The 22,244-nt window shown below is 38.0% G+C and overlaps 1 non-coding gene across 1 annotated transcript; it reads left to right on the forward strand.

The window, feature by feature from the left end:
- The first annotated feature begins 5,097 nt into the window (after positions 1–5,097).
- Positions 5,098–5,233, forward strand: LOC131820708 (U4 spliceosomal RNA). Its single transcript, XR_009349744.1, has one exon. It is a non-coding gene; the product is annotated as a U4 spliceosomal RNA (small nuclear RNA).
- Positions 5,234–22,244: the final 17,011 nt, after the last annotated feature.

A 22,244-nucleotide genomic window follows, 5' to 3' on the forward strand; every position in this document is an offset into this window, starting at 1 on the left:
CCAATCGCTAGAGATAATTCCATTATGTTAGCAATTGTGTCAAAAAGGATGATTTCTGTGGATTTAAAAATGACCACTTAAAATGGGTAAGTTATGATGATCTATGATTATAACATCTCCTGGAGACTACCCAGATAATTATTTTTTAACCTCTGGGGCAGTTGACTTGAACATAAGGAGCTCTGTGTGAGAGAATGGTTAATTGAGAGGTGAGCAGAAATAGAAGTAATTTTCAAAATCATCTAGGTTAGGTACCTTCCAATTATTCAGTCTCTACTACACATAGTTGAAAGAAAAATTTAGTGTTAAATATTACCCCCTATCCATGTCTAGATCTTGTATTTATGTGAAAAACATAGTGTAGAAAAGGACATATAGTGTGGTATCACCATTAGCAGAAAAATCTCTCTGTCCAAATATACGTATGCACTCATAAATCTATCCTTGGAAAGCTAGAAACGTGAAACTGGAAACACTGGTGTCTTGGGAAGGAACCAAATGAATGGCCGTGACAGGAAGACTACTCATGGTAAACCTTGTAGACACTGGGAATTTGTTACCATATGAATGTAGAACCTACCCAAAAAGCTAAATACACATTAAACAAATATCTCTGATTATGGTTATATCTTTTCAGAAATATTCTCTAAGAGTTCTTTCCGTAAATGTCAGTATATAGCTTTTTCATTTTTGGATAGGATTTTGCTCTATATGTTAAAGAACAGGTAACTGAATGTAAAATTCTAGGTTGGCAGTCACTGTCATGTAGCATTTGGAAGATAACCATTCCATCATTTTCTGGCCTTTGTTGTTGATAAGAAGTTTGTTGTCATTCTGTAAGTGCTTTTCTTTGCTGGTATTTATATTTTCTCTTTATTCTTGACGGTATACATTTCACTATGTAACCAGATATAGATATTTATTATGTTTTACTTATATGTTTTATATATGATTTATTTTTGTGTTCTGCTTGATTCTTTATCTTTCTGTTTAATTATTTTAGCAATTAATTCTTCAAATGTAAGCTGCTACCTTTCCTTCCATTTTCTGCTTTTGCAGTTTCTGTTAAGCATTAGCTGTTGGGCTTCTCAGTCTGTCTTTTGTGTTTCATCTTAATTTTTTTTTCCTCTTGACTTTTTATTTGTTTGTTTCAAATTCTTATTCAAATTCTTGTTAGTTAACATATAGTGTAATATCGATTTCAGGAGTAGCGTTTAGTAATTCGTCACTTACATGTAACGCCCAGTGTTTACAACATCGCTTTGGCTTTCTATACTGCATTCTGGATAAGTATCTCAGAGCTATTTTCCAAATCCACCAATGAGCTTCTTCACAGAATCCAACTTAGCATTTATCCCATCTTTTGCAGCTTCAAAATTTCAACAGTTACTGTAAGTTTGATGTTGAAATTCATTGATTCACATGATTTTGTTTTATTTCTGCCTCTTTCATTTCAAAATTTTATGTTCTTATCAAGATGGCTTTTAATGCCTTTGTTCATTTCCTTAAACTTACTCAATGTACTTATTTTCACTATTTCTTTTTTAAAAAAAGATATTTATTTATTTATTTTTTAGAGAGAGACAGAGTGTGACAGGCAGGAGGGGGAGAGGGAGAAAGAGAGAACCCTCAGACTCCCCGCTGAGCACAGAGCCTGATGCAGGGCTCAATATCACCACCCGCAGATTATGACCTGAGCTGAAATCAAGAGTTGGATGCTCAACTGATTGAGCAACCTGTGTACCCTTCAATATTCCTATTTTAAACTTTATATACTAAATTGTTCAATAAAATAAATTTCATTTGAGTATTCTTATTTTAATAATTGCAATGGTTTTTTAGCATTGGAATTCTTCATATGTTTTATAATATTGATTTGTAGGCTACATACACATAGACACAACACACAAAGTGTTCAAAGTCAGCTCTTTAAAATAAATAAAAGAATGCAGAAGAGTTACCAATTCAAGTTTCTCTTGCAAGGACTGATAGCTTGGTAGCAACCTTAAAGGTAACTACCGATAATTTTGAGAAGTCTATGAAACTAATCTCTTAAACTCAACATCTTATATAGCATTTGTCGTGTGGCATGCACTAAATATTTGTTGAACTAATTCTTACTAACCATGCTAAAGAAAATTACACAACCACCCCAACCTGCAAAAGGAAACTAAAGCCCAAAAAACAACTTAGATACTTGCAAAGGCTACCTTTTCCAGAAGGAAAGAAAATCAAAGAAGTTTCCTGAAACTATGAACTCAAGTCTGAAACTGCCATACTGTCTTTTTTTTTTTTTTAATTTTTATTTATTTATTTGACAAACAGGGATCACAAGTAAGCAGAGAGGCAGGCAGAGAGAGAGGAAGGGAAGCAAGCTCCCTGCTGATCAGAGAGCCTGATGTGGGGTTCGATCCCAGGACCCTGGGATCATGACCTGAGCTAAAGGCAGAGGCTTAACCCACTGAGCCACCCAGGAGCTCTGAATCTGCCATATACTATCTTAATAAAGTAACGAAATAGAGCAGATATGACCAGGATGTGCTCATTATCAAAGTTTGGGAATGCAAGCCCCATAGATAAAAGTTGACAGCAAGAGTGGAAATGAGCATTAAGGAAGAATTAAATGAGCATTAAGAAGGAGATTCTTGAGGGTGTATATGAAAAGGATTTACAAAGATAAGCTATGTTAATTGGAGATATGGAAGCCCTAGTAAAAAATGAGACTGACTAAATATCCATAGAGAATATCTATATGAGACATTAACCAAAGGTATGGAGAGATTTAGGGAAGAAGGAAACATGATAATAATAAATATAATAATACATTATATTTGTACAGCAAAGTACCTTTTATGAAACACTTGTATAAACTTTATCCCATTTGAACTTTACAACCACCCTGTGAAACAAAATTATTGTTTAGATTCAGGCAGAGTAACATACATAGAGCACCTTCTTTATGCTAAGAATGTCTACCTGTTTGTACAATTTAATTGGAGCCAAAGTGCCTGTTCAGATCTTAGCTCTGCTGCTTATAAAGTAGAAGGCCTTGGGCAGGTTTCCTCACATAAACAGTGGATCTAATAATAGTTCTTGTTGAAAGGCTTGCTGTGAGGCCTAAATGAATTAGGACATTTTAAGCACTTAAAAGAGAGCCTGGCATATGGCAAGGGCCTTTTAATGTTATCTATGAAAATAATGATGATGATAACCATTATTTTTTTTTTTCTGATGAAGACACTGTGGTCTTGTGAAGTTATGTGCTTGATCAAGGTCACATTAATTACTCATGCTGAAAACTCAAAGCAAGGTTCTTTCTCCAAGTCCCACGCTTTTGGAGAACACATTGCATATTGCTCTGTTCAGTCCCTGTTGTGGAGATGTTAGGATGTTAGGATAATAAACATAAAGAATAGAAGAATATTTTATGTGTGAAAACAAGCTTGAGACATCCATTGGGAGGAGAGTCCTCAGGTAAGGTAAATATGTTAGTGAGTGTAGCTAAAGAGCCTGAAAGAGCTCTTTTAGCTTTGTTCCTTAGACCTTGGTACTGTACTCAATACCTCCTAGCTTAAGTGGAATTTTTACCTTCGGGGCCATTTACTAACCATTCCCCATTTAAAAGCAGGAACTCCAAATGGTCTTTGGGAAATCACTCCTTACCCACTCTCAGCCATGTTATTTGGGTGAGAAGGATTCCCGACCACCTTCCTGTTCCAGGGGTGGATGCTCATGATTCAGCTCCTCAATATCCTATTTCACCTGTCATGGCAAATGGCCATAAATGATATGTAAGTCAATTGAAGATAAAGAAAACTAGGGAGAAATTTGCTGGATTTGGCAGGAGGAAGTTTTATTTCCTCTTGGAATTACCAGTCAATGCCCTTACACTCATCTTGGGTAGTCCCTATGAAGATGTGAAGGCTGAAACTGCTGGAGCCATTTTGCTATTATTTGGAGAGCATAAAAGAGAAGAGAGAGAGAGAGGATAACTAGTTTTTAGTGACATCAACTGGTTTTTGTGTAGCCTGAGTCTTATCCGAAGCCAGTTCTACTTCTGGACTTTTCAGTTCCTAGCTTTTTAAAATCAGTATATGTGGGGCACATGGGTGGCTCGTTTAATTGAACAACCAACTGTTGATTTTGGCAGGGGTCATGATCTTGGCATCAGGAGATCAGGCACTGGATTGGGCTCCATGCTTGATGTGGAGTCTTCTTGAGATTCTCTCTCTCTCTCTCTCCCCCTCCCCACTGCTCACATGCATGTGTGTACTCACGCTCTCTCAAATAAATACATGAATAAAATCTTTAAAAAAGAATCAATATATGTTACTTTTTGCTGTTATTGTAACTTGTAATACCCAGAATCTTGATACAAAAGAATTTTGTAGTTTATTTTACATAAAATAAGTTAATAAACCTGGTACATTAAAAGCTATTGAAAACAATTTAGAAAAGCCAACAACTTGACAGAAAAAAAGAGCATAGTTCACTAAAATGAAATGCAAATGGCTCTTAGCTAATTAAAAAAAATGCTTAAACTTGCTCAGATCAGAAGATACACAAATGAAAACTTCATTGAAATACAGTATCTCACCCATTAGATAGACTAAAATCCAAATATTTAATATTTAATGGGCACTTTAATACATTTCTGCAGGGATTCCAAATTGTTACACCACCCAAGAAGGGTAGCTGGCAGGATCTAGCAACTTCACATATGAATTTTCCTTTGTCAGCATAATCTAGCCCAAAGCTAGACTGGCAAAAAAATACAAGAAAGATTATATGGACAAAGGTATAGATTGGTCTGGTTGAATATAAACAATAATACATATACTCAATAGAATACTATACAGCTAGAAAAGGGAGTGAGGAATACTTCTATATCTTAATATATCTAACATATTAAGTGAAAAGGGGAAGTAGAGAAAAATGTATGTAAGAGGCCAGCAAATGACATAGAAGGAGTATATTCATATATATATGAATATTTGTTTATATTTTTAATAGGTGACAAGCTATACTTTTAAAAAAATTGTTACCTATAAAGAAAAGTAAGAAGTATGGTGAGGGTATTGAAATTCAATTTCTTCTAGCTTTGTACAGTGGCAGTATCATAGCCAATGAGGTTTATTCAAGGCATGATTATGGCTAATTGAAATTAGATTTCTTTGAATTTAACTTTGATGGACAATACATTAAATATTTTACATAATTAAAAGCCAAAATTAAAAACAAAAAACAAAAAACAAAAAACAGATCCTATCGGCACCTGGGTGACTGGATTGGTTAGGCATCTGACTTCAGCTCAGGTCATGATTTTGAGGTCCTGAGATTGAACTCTACGTTGGGATCCCTGCTCAGCAGGGAGTCTGCTTCTCCCTCTCCCTTAGCCTCTCCCCCTACTTGTGCTCGTGCTCTCTCTCTCAAATAAATAAATAATGTGAAAAAACAAAAACAAAAATGGGCCCTAAAAATCAAAAGTGAAATAGAATAGCTAAGCATTTTGAATGTATAGCCTATTGGTGGCATAACTATACAAAGTAACTTGCTTGACTTTAAAACACTATCCCTAGTGACAAAAACCACAAAAACTTGACCCTCCACTCTCCCCTGAAAAATCATAAACTGTTTTCAGCAATCATATTGTTGGTGGTAGTGTTGGTATTCTAACACTTCTGTGAGTAAGATGAGGAATCCATGGAATAAGTGTTTAAGTTAGTGAACCAAGATTTTCAGCATGGGAGAAAAGAAATAACAGATGAATTCTTGAACTTGACAGAAAGTATGGAATCATAATGCACTTTAAAAAATTACATATTTCCTACCTGATGCATTGGAAAGGCCTGGAAATAATGACAAATTAGTAGCAGTGAATCCCTTGTGCTCAGATAGTGATTTCTAAATATCATTTCCCACTAAAAACTACTCAAACTCTGTGGGAAAATTCAGAGTTCAGGTCTGAGGTTGGAAATAGGTAATATGAATGTGGAATATCTTGCCATAACAGGAAGCAAAAAAAATTATCAAAGACTATGTGTATCATGTCAAAGTTACATAGAAGCCAACTTGGATAGGTACCCACTGCCCAAAGATGGGATAGTTTATCAGGGGGTGGGATTATGGACATTGGGGAGGGTATGTGCTTTGGTGAGTGCTGTGAAGTGTGTAAACCTGGTGATTCACAGACCTGTACCCCTGGGGATAAAAATATATGTTTCTAAAAAATAAAAAATTAAATTAAAAAAAAATGGGACAGTTTATCAACAAAGATAACAATCACATTGAATTAAAACACATTAAATCAAATGATTTCATGTGCTACTCAAAAAAATTAAATAAATAAAAATAAAAATAAAGCCCCTGGCCTCACTAACCACCTTTGCTGTATGATATCCAGTTTCTAACTCTGAAGCTAGTAATAAATGGATAGAACCAAGCATTTTTTCCTGCCTTACATTACAGAATATATGTTGGATAGTAAAGTGTGTTATAAAAACATTGTATTTGAATCTGATGAAATCTCTAGATCTAACTATCGGTTTACAAAGAATACAGAAAGAAGACTGTTCTTAAGGATACTATGGATGCATAGTATAGATGCAACTGGCTGATATTTTGTTTTTTCAACAAAAATTGTAAAGAGAGAGAGAGATGGAGAGGCAATTAATAGACTAAAGAGACATATATATTTATATTTCAATTATTTGAAACATATGGATCTTACTGAAATTCTGAGTCAATTATGTAAGTGTGAATGTTAACTGGATTTTTAAGCATATTAAGGAAAGCTTAAGTTTTTAGTCTTATAATAATGGTATTAGGTTTATGATTTTTACAAAAACAGAGTTCCTACCTTTTATAGATAGATACAAGAATTCTTGCAGAGGGATTAATAGGAGGTCTGGGATTTGCTTCAAAATAATGTGTGCAATTGGTGGTGGGAACCAGGTGGAAGGACAAAGGAAATGAGATTGGCTTAGATGTTGTAACTTGGTGATAATGACATGAAGATTCATTGCATCATTTTCTCCACTTTGGTATACATTTAAAATTTTTAGGGCACCTGGGTGACTAGGTTGGTTAAGGGTCTGCCCGAGATCATGACACAAGAAGCTACTTAACTGACTAGGCCACCCAGACACCCTGAAATTCCCTCTTTTTGATTCTATGGTGGACTTCTTGAAGACAAGAACATCTTATTTTTTGTATCCCTAGCTTCTTTCATACTGGCCTTTCATGATGCACATGATTGGCCTTTGATATTTTTATAGTTTAATGATCAGCCTTTTTGTCTAAAGATGTAAAGGTCTAAAGGCTCTGAGGTAGGCTGACAGTATGCAAACTCTACTTTACCACTAGCATTAATGACCTCAACTAAGTCATTTCCTCATAGAGAAGGGATTTTAGTAAGTATAAAATAATGTTATATGAGGACTGATGAGATAATGGAAGTAAAACACTAGAGCAGAGTGTTTAGAAGTAGTATGGTTCAGTCAATAGTAGTCTTTTTTTTTTTTTTTAGAAATGTAAATTTGAAAAAAAAAATTTTTTTAAATTTATTTTTAAAATTTCTTTTCAGTGTTCCAGAATTCATTGTTTATGCACCACCCAGTGCTCCATGCAATACATGCCCTCCACAATATCCACCACCAGGCTCACCCAACCTACCACCCCTCTCCCCTCCAAAACCCTCAGTTAGTTCCTCAGAGTCTACAGTCTCTCATGGTTCAGACAAATCAGTCAGTAGTATTCTTAATCATTTGTTAGCTCTTCATCAGCCTTGTTTTTTCCAAGATAGCATATATTGATGCCACATGTCATCTTTTCTTTGAGACAATATAGAAACAGTTTCACCTACTGGATCCTCTATGATCATCTGAGTGTGCATGTTTCTGTCTTAAATATTGTTTTTGTTATCCAAAATCTGGATGAGATTAGTATTGTTAAATTAAGAAATTAAGATTTTTCTCTCTGGATATATATAAGATAATCCCTGAACATTATATATAATAAAGATAAGAAGACTCTAAAAGGTGAAGGGGAAAAGGCAGATTGGCTAAGGGCCTCAGGATTCAAGTTCCTCAGGATCAGTAAGTTCCCTGTGTTTTCTTTTTGATTCATGCATCCTGGACTGGATGCTGGAGAGGCCAGAAATGCCAACAAGCACAGACAAATAAAAGCAGTAGGAAAATCCCGGTGTCTTTAGCCAAAAACCTGGCAAAGATGCATCCTAGTAAGACAGAAAATTTGTAGACAACTCTTCTTGACTCAACCATCATCCTAGGCCCATCAGCCAATGTTGAATGAAGAACATAGACTCCCACTCCTGCTGACTATTTGTTGCAAGGACCGCTCACCCCTACTAGGGTTGTATCAGAGATGGCCAAATGGGGATTTGGGACTTTTACTACCATCAGCAGTAACAGGGACTCTTCCTGCCAAAGTGAGGAGTAGTAACCATGCACTCCTATCCCTCCGATAAGATGCTTGTGAAGAACCTGAACTTTCACCCTCACACAGTATAACAGGTTGTCTCTCCCCAGCTGTGATGTCAGTGGTGACAAGTAGAGGACCTGGACTTCAACCTGCATTGGGCACTAATGAGATACCATCTACAGTCTCTTGCTGTGTGGTTTCAAAAGACGCCTGCTAAAACACAAGATTTAAATAAGAACCATTGCATTACAACATAATTCCCCAAATGTCTAAGATTCCAATATAAAACAATCATCTTACAAAGAACCACAAAAAGCTCAACTTCAATGAGAAAAGACAATTAACAGATGCTAACACTGAGATGACACAGACACTATAATTATCTGACAAGGATTCTAAAGCAGCCATGATAAAAATGCTTTAATGAGAATTTATGAACACATGTGGGGGGGGGAATCTCAGCAAAGAAGCGGAATATAAAAAAAAAAATAACCAAATGGAGAGGCACCTGGGTGGCTCAGTTGGTTAAGCAATTGCCTTTGGCTCAGGTCATGATCCCAGAGTCCTGGGATTGAGTCCCGCATCAGGCTCCTAGCTCCACGGGGATTCTGCTTCTCCCTCTGACCTTCTCCCCTCTCATGCTCTCTCTCACTGTCTCTTTCAAATAAATAAATAAAAATCTTTAAATTAAAAAAAAATTAACCAAATGTAAATGTAATAACTTAAATAAAAAACTTAATTGATGGGATCCAAAGCAAAATGGAGAAGACAGAAGAATGCTTCAGCAAACTCGAATAAAGGAAAGTAGAAATTACCCTGTCTGAATGACAGAGAGAAGATAGACTGGGGAAAGAAGAAACACAGCTTGGATGACCTGTGGGAATCTAACAAAATATTTCATATTAGTGTCCCAGAAAGTGAAGAAAAAATATAGGCTTGAAAAAATGAAGAATGGCTGAAAATTTTCCAAATTTGGTAAAAGATATAAACCTACAGATTCAAGAAGCTGAGAAAAACCCATACAGGATGAACCCAAAGAAATTCATGCCAAGACATATCATAATTGAACTTCTGAAACTAAAGATGCTTGAAAGCAACCAGAGAAAATGACACCTTAGCTTTAGGAAAAAAAATAATTTAAATGACAGAAGATTTCTTATCAGAAACATGGAGGCCAGAAGAAAGTGGCACAATGTTTTTCAAGAGAACTGTCAGCCCAGAGTTCTGCAACCAGTGAAAACAATCTTGAGGAATAAGAGGGAAATCAAGACATTCTCAGGAGAGTGTAAACTAAAAGAATTTGTTGCCAGCAGATCTGCCCTGAAATAATGGCTCAGTGAAGTTCTGGAAACAGAAAGGAAATGAAAAAGAAGAAAAAATAAATGAAAAAAAAAAAAAAAGAAAAAGAAGAAAACTTGGAAGAAAGCACAACAGAAAAAGTAAAATTGTGGGTAAATACAGTAGGCTTCTCTGCTCTTTAGTTCTCTTGATTATATTTCAATATTATAAATAAGCAAAATTTATAACACTTTGTGATGTGGTTCTCAATAGAGGAAATGTTTTAGATACTTATAACTGGGAAAGGGTAAGAGATGTAAGAAGAGGTATGATTTCTATACTACATTTGATGACAAAATGTTGATGTAAATATAATACCTTGAGCTATCACAAAAAAGGCAATACAAAGGGATATATTTAAAAACACTCCAGGTAAATAAAAATGAAACTCAAAAAATGTTCCGGCAATCTTTATGAATGCAGGAAAAAATAAATAAAAATTGAAATGAACTAGCAAAAAACCAGATATACAGAAAATTAAAAAGCAAAGTGGCACACACAATCCTTAGTATATCCATGATATTTCAAAGACATTATGCTGAGTTGGGGGGAGGAGATTATTTCAAAAGATCACATACTGTATAAGTCCATTTATATAACATTTTCAAAATGAAAATTTACAATGATAAACAAGAAATTAGTGGTGCCATGGCGTTGGGATTGTGGGAGTTGATGTGTATGGCCACAAATGGGTAGCATGAAGGAGGTACTTGTGGTGGTAGAATAATTATGTAACTTGACTGTGTGGTGTGGTGGTTTCATGAGTCTACAGAGGTGATGAAATAACAAAGTCATTGTACCAATGTCACTTTCCTATGTTGATATTATACTATAGAAGATGTAACCACTGGGGGAAACTGGATGAAGGTTACAAGGGACTCCTCTGCACTACTTTTCAAGTTCCTGTGAATGTATAATTATATCAAAGTTAAAAGGTAAACAAGTTATTGAAAATAACATCTTAAAAATTATGAAGTAAATTTGCACAGTGCTGTGGTAATGACCTGAATATATGTTTCTTCATAGAGAACTATTAATTCACAATTATTATGTATTTATTTATCAGCTGTCTTCCTTAGTAGAATGTCAGCTTCTACTTCTACTTCTGTAGTGTAGTTCTATGTAACTGAACTTTCTGCTTTGAAGGAAATTTTCTGTATTTGTACTGTCCAATAATGCAGCCACTAGCCACCTCTAGTGATTAAATACCTGAAATGTGGCCAGTGCAACTGAAAAGCTAAATATTTAATTTTTATTTAATTGTAATTAATTTAAAAATGTAAATTTAAGAGTGCCTGGGTGTCTTAGTCAGTTGAGGTATGATTCAGCTCAGGGGATGATCTCTGAGTCCTAGGCCTCAGGCTTCACAGTTAGCAGGGAATCTGCTTCTCCCTCTCCATCTCCCTCTCCCTGTGCCCCTCTCCCCAGTTCTGCACTCTCTCTCAAATAAATAAATCTCTAAAAAGAAAAAAAATGCAAATTTATATAGCTACATACTGCATGGGAGAGTGCAATTCTAGAGCGCAGAATAATACCGGGCAGATAGTAGGTGCTAAATAAACATTTGTATGGTGTATGGATAGATAGCCAAAATTATTTGATGATTTGCCATCATTTGACAACAGTGGAAAAGAACAGAGATACAATTTGGTATTATCTTACATATAAAATTAATATGAAAAATGGACAAGTTTGGAATTTGTTGGCCCTAATACCAAAATGAAGCGAGGAAAAGTGTCTCTAGTGATATTAATATTTATTAGTGTGCTTAATTGCTTTATGAATATGAAATCATTTAATCCTCCCAATCCCAAGAAGTAAATAATGTCATTTCTTCTCATTTTACACATCAGGAAATGCAGGCACAGAGAGGCAAGGTACCTTATTCAGGGACACATAGCTGATGGAGCCAGGGTTCAAGTCCGGGTGGTCTGGGTTCTTCTGTACGCAGCCTCTGTAATCTGTCTAGATGAGCAGATGCCCTTTCTAATGGCTTCAGTGGTATTTGATGTAAAAGCTGCAGGTCTAACTTTACAGTGGATTTCCGTACAAGAGCACAATGAAGAACATAATGCGTAGTGCCTTTGTTTTGTTTTCAGTGCATACGCACGGACTCTTAATAAAGTCATCCAACGAACATGCACTGCATGAAGCTAAGTATGGGATATTGTAAGGGTCTGGAGCTATGCATTTGAAGAAGCTCCGTTACCTTCCCTTCAGGAGTCCAGACACCAGTAAAGATCTGTGAAGAGGGAATTTGTGGGGTAAGCACAAAGATGAAAATGTAAAAAAATGGCGTTCTGGGAGCAGGGTGGGAGGAGAGAGGGAGGGAGGAAAAGAGAGAGGGAGGGAGGGAAGGGTGAGAGAGAGGGAGGAAGAGAAGAAAAGGAGGAGGAAGAGAGAGAAGGAGGAAAGGAGGAGAGAAAATATTTGGAAAGAGTTGATACTGAGGGGTAGGGCGGTCTCTATTTCCACTCTGCTTTTTGCTCGGCAAGTCCCCTGGCTCCCATTCTTGCTGTAAGACACCCATGGATCATGGACAGAGTTTGATTTCGGTTTGACCCACATCTATGATTTTTTAGCTGGTGACTTCGGGGCAACTCATTTCTAGGTTTATATAATGGGTTCAAACATCCCTACTCCGAAAAATCTCATGGTTTTTTTGTTTTGTTTTGTTAATGAAAGTCAAAATGAAATCCTGGCTGTTGCAGTCGAGTGCAAAATGTGAAACCAATGCCAGTGGCAAGCATTTCTCTGATTTGTTCATCTGTGCCACCTAAGGAGGTGGAAAAGCAAGCTTTTATCTTCAGAACCTTGGGTGACTAAATGGCAGACCCATGCATAATTTAATGAACGGAGTAGGCTCCCTGGAATGTGTCTAGACTTCAGGGAAATATCTGATTTAGCATCCCAGAGGATCTCATGTGCAAACACACTGTCAGTGGCTACGTGGGCACAAGTGATGTTGCGTTTCACAAGTCTGCCTGGAAGATGCAAGATTATGGATGGCAAGAATGATGTCTGGAGGGGTCCACAGGTGCTAGCATTAGGTCCATATTTGATATTAGTGAAAGATTAGGTCCATATTTGATATTAGTGAACCACAGGAAGGGGAAAAGCAGAGAGTCCAGGAATATTTGAAAAATAGAAACCTTCGAGCTAGGACTCAAAGCTCCTCAACTTAGCATTAAAAAATCACATTTATGAAACATGTTACAGCTTTAAACTATAAGTCAAAAAGATTTTCTCCTTAAAATCCATCTGTCATCTATCAATCCATCAGTCCTCAATAACATTGACTAGTTTGTTAGGTATTACTGCCTCCATTTTATAAGTAAAGAAGCAAAAGACCCAGAGAGGTTAAATTATTTACTCAAGTCTGCTCAAAAAAACCAACAAATAAGAGGATATCTCACCTGAATTCTGGTTATTTCCACTATACTGTAGAAAATCGGTACAGTCAAAAAAGAAATGAAGTTGGCCAAGTTGTTGAATGACTGATTTCATGGGAGAGAGTGAAATTGCTTTTTAATAGGAGAACCATAATGCCCGCACAAGTGAAATTGCTTTTTAATAGGAGAACCATAATGCCCGCACAAGTTACCATGGCATGACACCAGGGATCTAGATCAGTCTCAGATCTACTCATTATCCTCTTAATTGGGATTCACAATCAGAATCTGTGCACGATTTTCAGTGACCTATGCATGATTTTCAGTGATGTGCTCAGGAAAATAAATAGAGGACAGCTTTACCTTGTCAACCTTCAACCAGATTCAAGGATTTTGGGGAAGGACTTCATGCTTGGCCTTTCCACAGGCAAACTAATGTTCCTGCAGCAGCTGTCTGCAAGGGCCTGAGGCGGTCTTCTTTTGTGAGTGCACTCTGAGAATTTGCCTTGAAACAGAAGTTCCTCAGGCAGCCCTAGGGAACCCCGCATCTCTTGAAATCCTCTAATCAAAGAGAGCTTTTGCCTAAAGCTCTAACTAGCTTATAAAAGGCGAGGGAAGATAGTGGCAATTATCCAAGTGATTCAAGCAAGAGAAATGAGTTTGATCTTCATTACCTAACTTTTCAGGCAAAAATCTTGTCCCAGCGGTGTTTCTCCTGTTCTTATCATGCAGAGAATCACCTGGGGATCTTGTTAAAATGCAGATTCTAATTCAGTAGGTTTGCAGATGGAGATTTCTGCATTTCTAACAAGCTGCCTTGGATGTTGACCACAGATTTAGAAGTGAGGTTTCAGGTTTCAGAGCACAGGCTTACCCCCAAAGCTCACCCCAATTCTGCATGTGCTGTCTTTGGAGCAGAGGGTCTCAAACGTCAGGCCACCATTAGAATCACTTGAAGAACTTGGAAAAAGGGAAAGTTTGACTTGGTTGATCTGGAGTTGGCTTTTCTAACAAGTTTCTCAGCTGCCCTGAGAGGCCATTCTCTAAGAAATGTCTTAGAGGAAGCCCAGGCGTAACCCAGGGTACCCAGATATGCTCAGCGAGGTCTGTCCACAGCCTTGGGAACCAATAAACTCTTAGCTACTAAGAGGTTTCTTTAATGGGCGAAAATACAGAATTCACTGAAAGTTCAGCAAAATAAGATAAAGCTAATGGGAGCACTCACACAAACTTCTGCATTGCTGAGTGGGGAAAAGGAGTCTCAGATCTCTTGATTATACCCACTTGTTATTTCCTTCTGAAGGACCCAAGATGTGGTAAGAGCAGGAGCAAGCTGAGGATTACAATGACTGTTGGGTCCCCCAGTAATGGGTCCATGGTCGAAGGAGCGAGACTGATACAAAGCGAAGGTCAAGCAAAGCTTTATTTTGCCAAGCATCAAGAATCAAACCGACCGTCAAACAGACTGGTCGGGGCCACCTCTTACAGGGAGGGCAACCCCTCCTTGCCTCACAGACTAACTTTTATAGAGCAAAGGCCATGTAGTTGTGTCTGGCCACACACAGGTGGCCAATGAGATTGTAACACACAGAGAAAGCTGCACAGTGAAGCTAAGTCACACACACGGTGGCCAATTGAATTACAGTTCACCCCATAGTAGCTATTTGACCTAGCCTATCACCTTGGTCAGAACTGGAGCCCAAAAGGCGGGGCCCACACTCCTTGGTAGCTAGGGAAATAGTATGCGGGCCCCACTGATTGGATGTCTCCACCTGACCCGACTCATCCCTGCATTGGGGCTGTTACCTCCACCTGACCTGACCCACCCTTGTATTTGGACTTTGTTACCTGGGACTGGTTTCCTCGACTTGCTTTTAAGTAAGTTCCCCTGGGGGGAGCAGGGTCAATTTAAGTTTTACTGCATAAACAACAAAATGGCTGTTCAACCGAGGGGGGGGCCTCTCTGGCTAAATAGGCCCTTACAATGACTGGTACCTGAGACCCAGAAAAGGTCCAGACAGCCCAGTAAGAAGTACAAGGACACATGCAGCTCCACAGGCAAAATGAAGTCATATTTTTTTGTTTTTGTTTTTGGAAATGGTTTCCAAAAACCATTTGGAGACTGAGACCCTTTTGAGGGATGTGTGTTTTTTGGTGAAGGATTAATTGTAAAGTAGCAATATAAAAATGAACAAAATGGACCCACAGAGCAAACAGAGTTCTCTTCCTCTACGATCTCCTACTCACCTTGCTTGGATGGCTTCTTGCGGGAGAAATGGATGACTCGGTTTCAGGGGCTCATCCTGAATTACAAGAGGACATCACGTGATGGAGAACAAGGCAGAACTGAAAGGGCAGGGAATTCAGATCCAAATGAGAAGTTGCAGCCGTGGCCCAACTATGAAGTGGCTGTGACATCTTGCACCATCACTTACCTTTACTGGGCCTTCATGTCTATCACATATGAGAATGGTATTAAAGTTGATTACACATAGCCCCCTGCCCCTCACCCCCAGCATGGAAATTCTGTGTTTTCATCACTGGAGCAATTGTGTTTTGCTCACAAATGCCACAGCGAACTAAGACGATCTGGGAAAACCCTTAGAAGCCCTTCATTCACTGAAGAACTCATTGCATAGTGTCTGTTATGACTGCTGTAGGTGTAGACTTAGTGACCTATCCTCTGATTTCATTATGACCAAGTTCCATGTTATGAAAGGCCTTCTCCTTGACAACTCTACCTTTTGTTTTCTGTTCTTTCCGATGCAGTCATTGCCATAGGCCACATCCCTGTTCTAGAGCATTGGAGTCTCTGATCTGAAATAAATGGGTGAAATAAATGGCTCCTTTTTATAATGACCTTTTTAATTAATCTGTCCTAGACTTTTTTGGTTGGTTTGTTTGTAATATTCAGATCATTTTGTTTTTGTTTTTGTTTTTCAAACTCTTATTAGCACAATGATAATTGCTGATATCTTCCAATTCTGGAGCTTGGTAGTTAGTTTACAGAATAGACTTGGACCCTTTGGATACAGATATCTGAAGTTTAAACCTCACATTTTTTGTCATGAATGCTTTGATTCCCTTAAATCAGAACTTTTTCTTCATTTTTGAACCTATAAATCATTGCTCTTTCCCCCACTACCCTTTAGCATATTTCTAGGTGTAAGGGAGCAATTTTGGATAATATGTGATACAAATTTATACGAAACACTGAAATAATTGGGTAGATTAAAATATGTACAAAAAGCATACAGAGAACTTGGTAGGGATCTTTCCGTTGGATGAAACACGTTTCATAGGAAAATTATGGTCTTGGTCTGAGAAATCTGGGACCCTTGGGGAAGGATATGGACAGGTGGAAAGGAGGAATTTCTCATACTGCAGCCCCGCGCAGCCTACATGGATTACATCCACTTCCAGCTCAGACACTACCAACTCTATGAGCTTAAGGGAGCTTACTAACATCCCTGATTTCTAGTTATCTCAGTTCTCTAAAGGAGATAATACCAAGCTCCTAGCATAGACAATGAGATGCCACATGCACATAAAATCTAACAGAGGCTGATATGGGAATTCAGTCAATACAGTAAAATTGACTTTGGAGGGCAGTACCAGCTGAAGATGACTGGGGGTCACTCTACTGGCAGGTGGGACAAACCATGGAGATAAATTCTAGGGCCAAATTTAGGCAAGAGTGAAGCCTAACTTGGAAATAAGGGTCATGGGACATTTTCTGAAGTTACTGTTTAAGTACGTTCAATCCACCACTCTTTCAGTGCCTCATTTGTCTGAAAGCCATGAGGGTTAGAAGCGACTGCCTGATTATTATGCTTTACATCACACACTCACCAGAAGAGATGGAACTCAATAAAAGGGAATAAAATAATTGGTAGTATTTCTTTCTCCAAGGTATAAACTCCTTATTTTGAGACTTATAATTATTAAAATTCTAATTGGCTATTGGCAGGTAGAAAATTGGAAGCAAAGAAAAGCATTGTGAAAGACTGGAAACTCTGTGGATGATTTTTATTCTTCTCAGTAGTTTGTGCTACTTTAGTGGTTTTCAGAGAAACAAATCAATAACTATTATTTAGAGTTTCCCTCTGGCTTCCAGTGTGTTAGGAGCCTTTTCTCTATCAGTGATCCTGTAATTTCATCAATATGGTATCATTAGCACTCCACTGTTAGCAATTAACCTTTATCCAACACGCTCAGTTATAGCTTTAGGAAAAAAACTGTCAGTCCCATGGAATATGCTCAGATTTCAGTGGTATAGCTAGTTCTATTTAAGACAGATGAAACAGCTGTTAGAGTTAGAGCTTGAGTAACTATTGATTTGCAAGAACCAATTTCCTGTTTTTAAGGCAATCCAAGGAACCAAGGGGATATCTGTATCAGTTGTTTTTAATCTTGGTAAGAAGTAAAGTAAGAATTCACTAAGAGGGGTACCATCACCACATTCTAGTTTCTTGCAGAGCTCATTAATGACAGCTCCGTTTTAGAGACCAAAACATGTATTAGTATTCTGCTAGTTACACTACAGTTGCTATATATGTAGACTGCTTTCACACAATTATATCAACCCATGAACAACACAGGTTTGATCTGCACAGGTTCATTTACACGCAGATTTTTTTAAAAAATAAATATGGCTCAGTATTGTAAATGTATTTTCTCTTTCTTATGATTTTCTTTTTATTTTTAAAAGATATTTATTTATGATAGGAGGAACAAGATGGTGGAGGAGTAGGAGACCTAAATTTCATCTACTCCTAGGAATCAGCTAGATAATTATCAAACCATTCTGAACACCTATAAACTCAAAAGGAGGTCAAAGAAAAGAACAGCAGTAATTCTATGAAGGGAAAAATGACCACTTTCTGGAAGGTAGGATGTGTAGAGAAGTGAATCTGAGGAGATATGCAAGAGGGCGGAGGGGAGCCTCTGTCAGCCAGCTGTTGGCAAGTGATAGAGCAGTGGAGCACAAAATTAGAACTTTTAGAAGTCTGCTCCATGGAGAGACGTCACTCCAGGGCTAAGTGGTGTGTGTGTGTGTGTGTGTGTGTGTGTGTGTATAATCCTCACTGGGACAGGTGGTCTCAGGACTTGGGGTAACAGAAAGACCAGGGTGCCTGAGTGCAGCAGAGCTCCCAGGTATCAGAGAGGGGAAGCCAGCTGCAAAGACAGAGTCAAGGAGGGGGCTTTCAGCTTGGGGTTTCCATAAACTATAATCTGTGGCACATTTGGATCACTACTCTTTGAGCGGGACCCCATAAGAGGCAGATCCAGGGAGACCCTGCCCTTTCTCCACCAGGAGGAGTGGCACGGGAGCACTCTGCAGAATCTGCTGGGTAGAGAGTCCGAACGGGGCTGTGTGCCAGAGATAGAAATGCTCAGTCACTGGCTGGGTGAGCACAGAGCATGGCCAGAGACCAGGGAGATAGGAGTGATTGACTGCTCTTCTCTGAGGGCTCACCAAAGAGCGGGGTCCTAAGTGCTCGGCTCCTACAGGGCCAGAGATTGGGAAGCTGCTATTTTCATTCTCATCTTCTAAAGATGTACAGAAAACTGTCAGAGGAGAAAAGCTCCTGAGAGCAAAACCAAGCAGATTACCTAGCCTGGCCCCTAACAAGGGTGGTGTAATTTCTCCTCTAGCAAAGACATTTGAGAATCACTGCAACAGGCCCCTCCTGCAGAAGATCAGCAAGAACATCCAGCCAAGACCAAGTTTACCAATCAATGAAAACTGCAAAACTCCAGCCCTAAGGGAATAGAGAACATAGAATTATGGCTTTTCCCCCATGATTCTTTAGTCTTTCAAAGTTAATTTTTAAACTTTTCCTTATTTTTTCTTTTTCCATTTCTTTTATTTTAATTTTTCTTCTTTCCTTTTTTAACCAACATTTTATCATCAATTTCTTCTTTAAAATCTTTTTAAATTTTCATTTTTATAGTCATATTCCATCCCTTTCTCATATTTACCCATATTTTTGTACATATATGTTTTTCTTTCTTTTAAAATTTTGGGAAGCAGTATCTTCTAACAGACCAAAGGACACCAGAAATCCAGTGTGTGTCTCTGTTCTATTCACCAAACTCACCATATTCTTCTCTCTCTCTCTCTCTTCCCTCTGGTTTCGTGTCTCTTCTGATTTGGTTGTGTATATTTTTCTGGAGACATTGTTACCGTTTTAGGATTTTGTTCGCTCATTCATCTATTCTTCTCTGGACAAAATGACAAAACAGAAAAACTCACCTCAAAAAGAAGAACAAGAGGCAATACTGACTGCCAGGGACCTAATCAGTATGGATTAGTAAGAATCAGAATTAGTGTTCAGAATGATGATTATAAAGATACAAGCTGGGCTTGAGAAAAAGCATAGCAGATACTAGAGAATCCCTTTCTGGAGAAATAAAATCTAACCAAGTCAAAATCAAAAAAGCTATTAATGAGGTGTAATAAAAAATGGAGACTCTTACTGCTAGGATAAATGAGACAAAAGAGTGAATTAGTGATATAGAAGTCCAAATGATAGAGAACAAAGAAGCTGAGAAAGAGAAAAACAACTACTGGATCATGAGGGGAGAATTCGAGAGATAAATGACACCATAAGACAAAACAATAGTAGAATAATTGGGATCCGAGAAGAAGAAGAAAGAGAGAGGGGGGCAGAAAGTATATTACGGGAAATTATAGTGGAGAACTTCTGAGCAGAGAGCCTGCTTCCCTCTCTTTCTTTCTCTGCCTGCCTCTCTGCCTACTTGTGATCCCTCTCTGTCAAATAAATACAATCTTAAAAAAAATCCAAGAAGCACAGAGAACTTCACCCGCCAAATCAATAAAAATAGGTCAATATCCTGACATCTAATAGAAAAACTTACAAAACTCAGAAACAAAGAGAAAATCCTGAAAGCAGCTTGGGACAAGAGGTCTATAACCTACAATGGTAGAAACAGCAGATTGGCAGCAGACCTATCCACAGAGACCCAGCAGGCCAGAAAGGACTGGCATGATATATTTAGGGCACTAAATGAGAAAAATATGCAGTCAAGAATACTATATCCACGTAGGCTGCCATTGAAAATAGGAGGAGAGATAAAAAGTTTCCAGGACAAACAGAAACTAGAAGAAATTGCTATCACGAAAACAGCACTACAAGAAATACTGAAATGGGTCCTCTAAACAAAGAGGGAGCCTAAAAGTAACATAGGCCAGTACATAACATAACAGTACACAGTAACAGTCACCTTACAGGCAACACAATGGCACTAAATTCACATCTTTCCATAGGTACCCTGAATGATAATGGGCTAAATGCCCCAATCTAAAGACCTGAGCTAGCAGACTGGATACAAAAACAAAATCAAGGCCCATCAATATACAGTGTGTAACAGTCCCATTTTAGACCCAGATACCCAGATTTAAAGTTAGGGAGTGGAAAACCATTTATCATGCCAATGGACATCAAAAGAAAGTGGAAGTGGCAATCCTTATATCAGACAAATTGGATTTTAAACCAAAGACTATAAGAAGAGATGAGGAAGGACACTACATCATACTCAAGATCAAGAAGATCTAACAATTTTAAATATCCATGCCCCTAACATGGGATCAGCCAATTATATAAACCAACCAATAGCAAAATCAAAGAAACACAATAATGCAATAATAGTAGGGGACTTTAAAACCTCCCCTCACTGAAATGGACAGATCATTTAAGCAAAAGATCAACAAGGAAATAAGAGCTTTAAATGACACACTGGACCAGATAGACATCACAGATGTATTCAGAGCATTCCATTCCAAAGCAACAGAATACACATTCTTCTCTAGTGTACATGGAATATTCCCCAGAAAAGATTACATCCTGGGTCACAAATGAGGTCTCAACCAGTAACAAAAGATTGGGATCATTCCCTGCATATTTTCAGACCACAATGCTCTGAAACTAGATCTCAATCACAAGAGGAAATTTGGAAAGAACTCAAACACATAGAGGCTAAAAAGCATCCTACTAAAGAATGAATGGGTTGGGTGCCTGGGTGGCTCAGAGGGTTGAGCCTCTGCCTTAGGCTCGGGTCATGGTCTCAGGGTCCTGGGATCGAGCCCCGCATCGGGCTCTCTGCTCGGCGGTGAGCCTGCTTCCTCCCCTCTCTGCCTGTCTCTCTGCCTCTCTGCCTACTTGTGATCTCTCTCTCTCTCTGTCAAATAAATAAATAGAATATTTTAAAAAAAACATTAAAAAAAAAAAAGAATGAATGGGTCAACCAGGAAATTAAAAAAGAATTTAAAAAATTGATGGAAGCAAATGAAAATGAAAACACAACTGTTCAAAATCTTTGGGACACAGCAAAAGTGGTCCTGAGAGGAACGTATATAGCTATACAAAACTTTCTCAAGAAACAAGAAAGGTCTCAAGTATGTAAACCAACCCTACACCTAAAGGAGCTGGAGAAAGAACAGCAAAGAAAGCCTAAACCCAGCAAGAAAAGAGAAATAATACAGATGAGAGAAGAAATCAACAAATAGAAAACAAAAGAACAGTAGAACAGAAACTAGGAGTTGGTTCATTGAAATAATTAATAACAGATACACCCCTGGCCAGACTTATCCAAAAGAGAGAGAGAGAGAGAGAGAGAGAGAAAGGACTCAGATAAAAAAATCATGAATGAAAGAGGAGAGATCATAACCAATACCGAGGAGATACAAACAATTATAAGAATATATTTTGAGCAACTATATGCCAACAAATTCGACAATCTGGAAGAAATGGATGCATTTCTAGAGATGTATAAACTACGAAAACAGAACCAGGAAGAAATAGAAAACCTGAACAGATCCATAACCAGCAAGGAAATTGAAGCAGTAATAAAAAATCTTCCAACAAACAAGAGCCCAGGGCCAGACAGCTTCCCAGGGGAAGTCTACCAAACACTTGAAGAAGAAGTAATACCTATTCTTCTGAATTGGTTCCAAGAAATAGAAATGGAAGGAAAATTTCCAAACTCATTTTATGAGGCCAACATTACCTTGATGCCAAAACCAAAGACCAAAAGACCAATTATAGA

This window comes from Mustela lutreola, chromosome 18 (assembly GCF_030435805.1).
Source record: "Mustela lutreola isolate mMusLut2 chromosome 18, mMusLut2.pri, whole genome shotgun sequence".
Taxonomy (NCBI): domain Eukaryota; kingdom Metazoa; phylum Chordata; class Mammalia; order Carnivora; family Mustelidae; genus Mustela; species Mustela lutreola.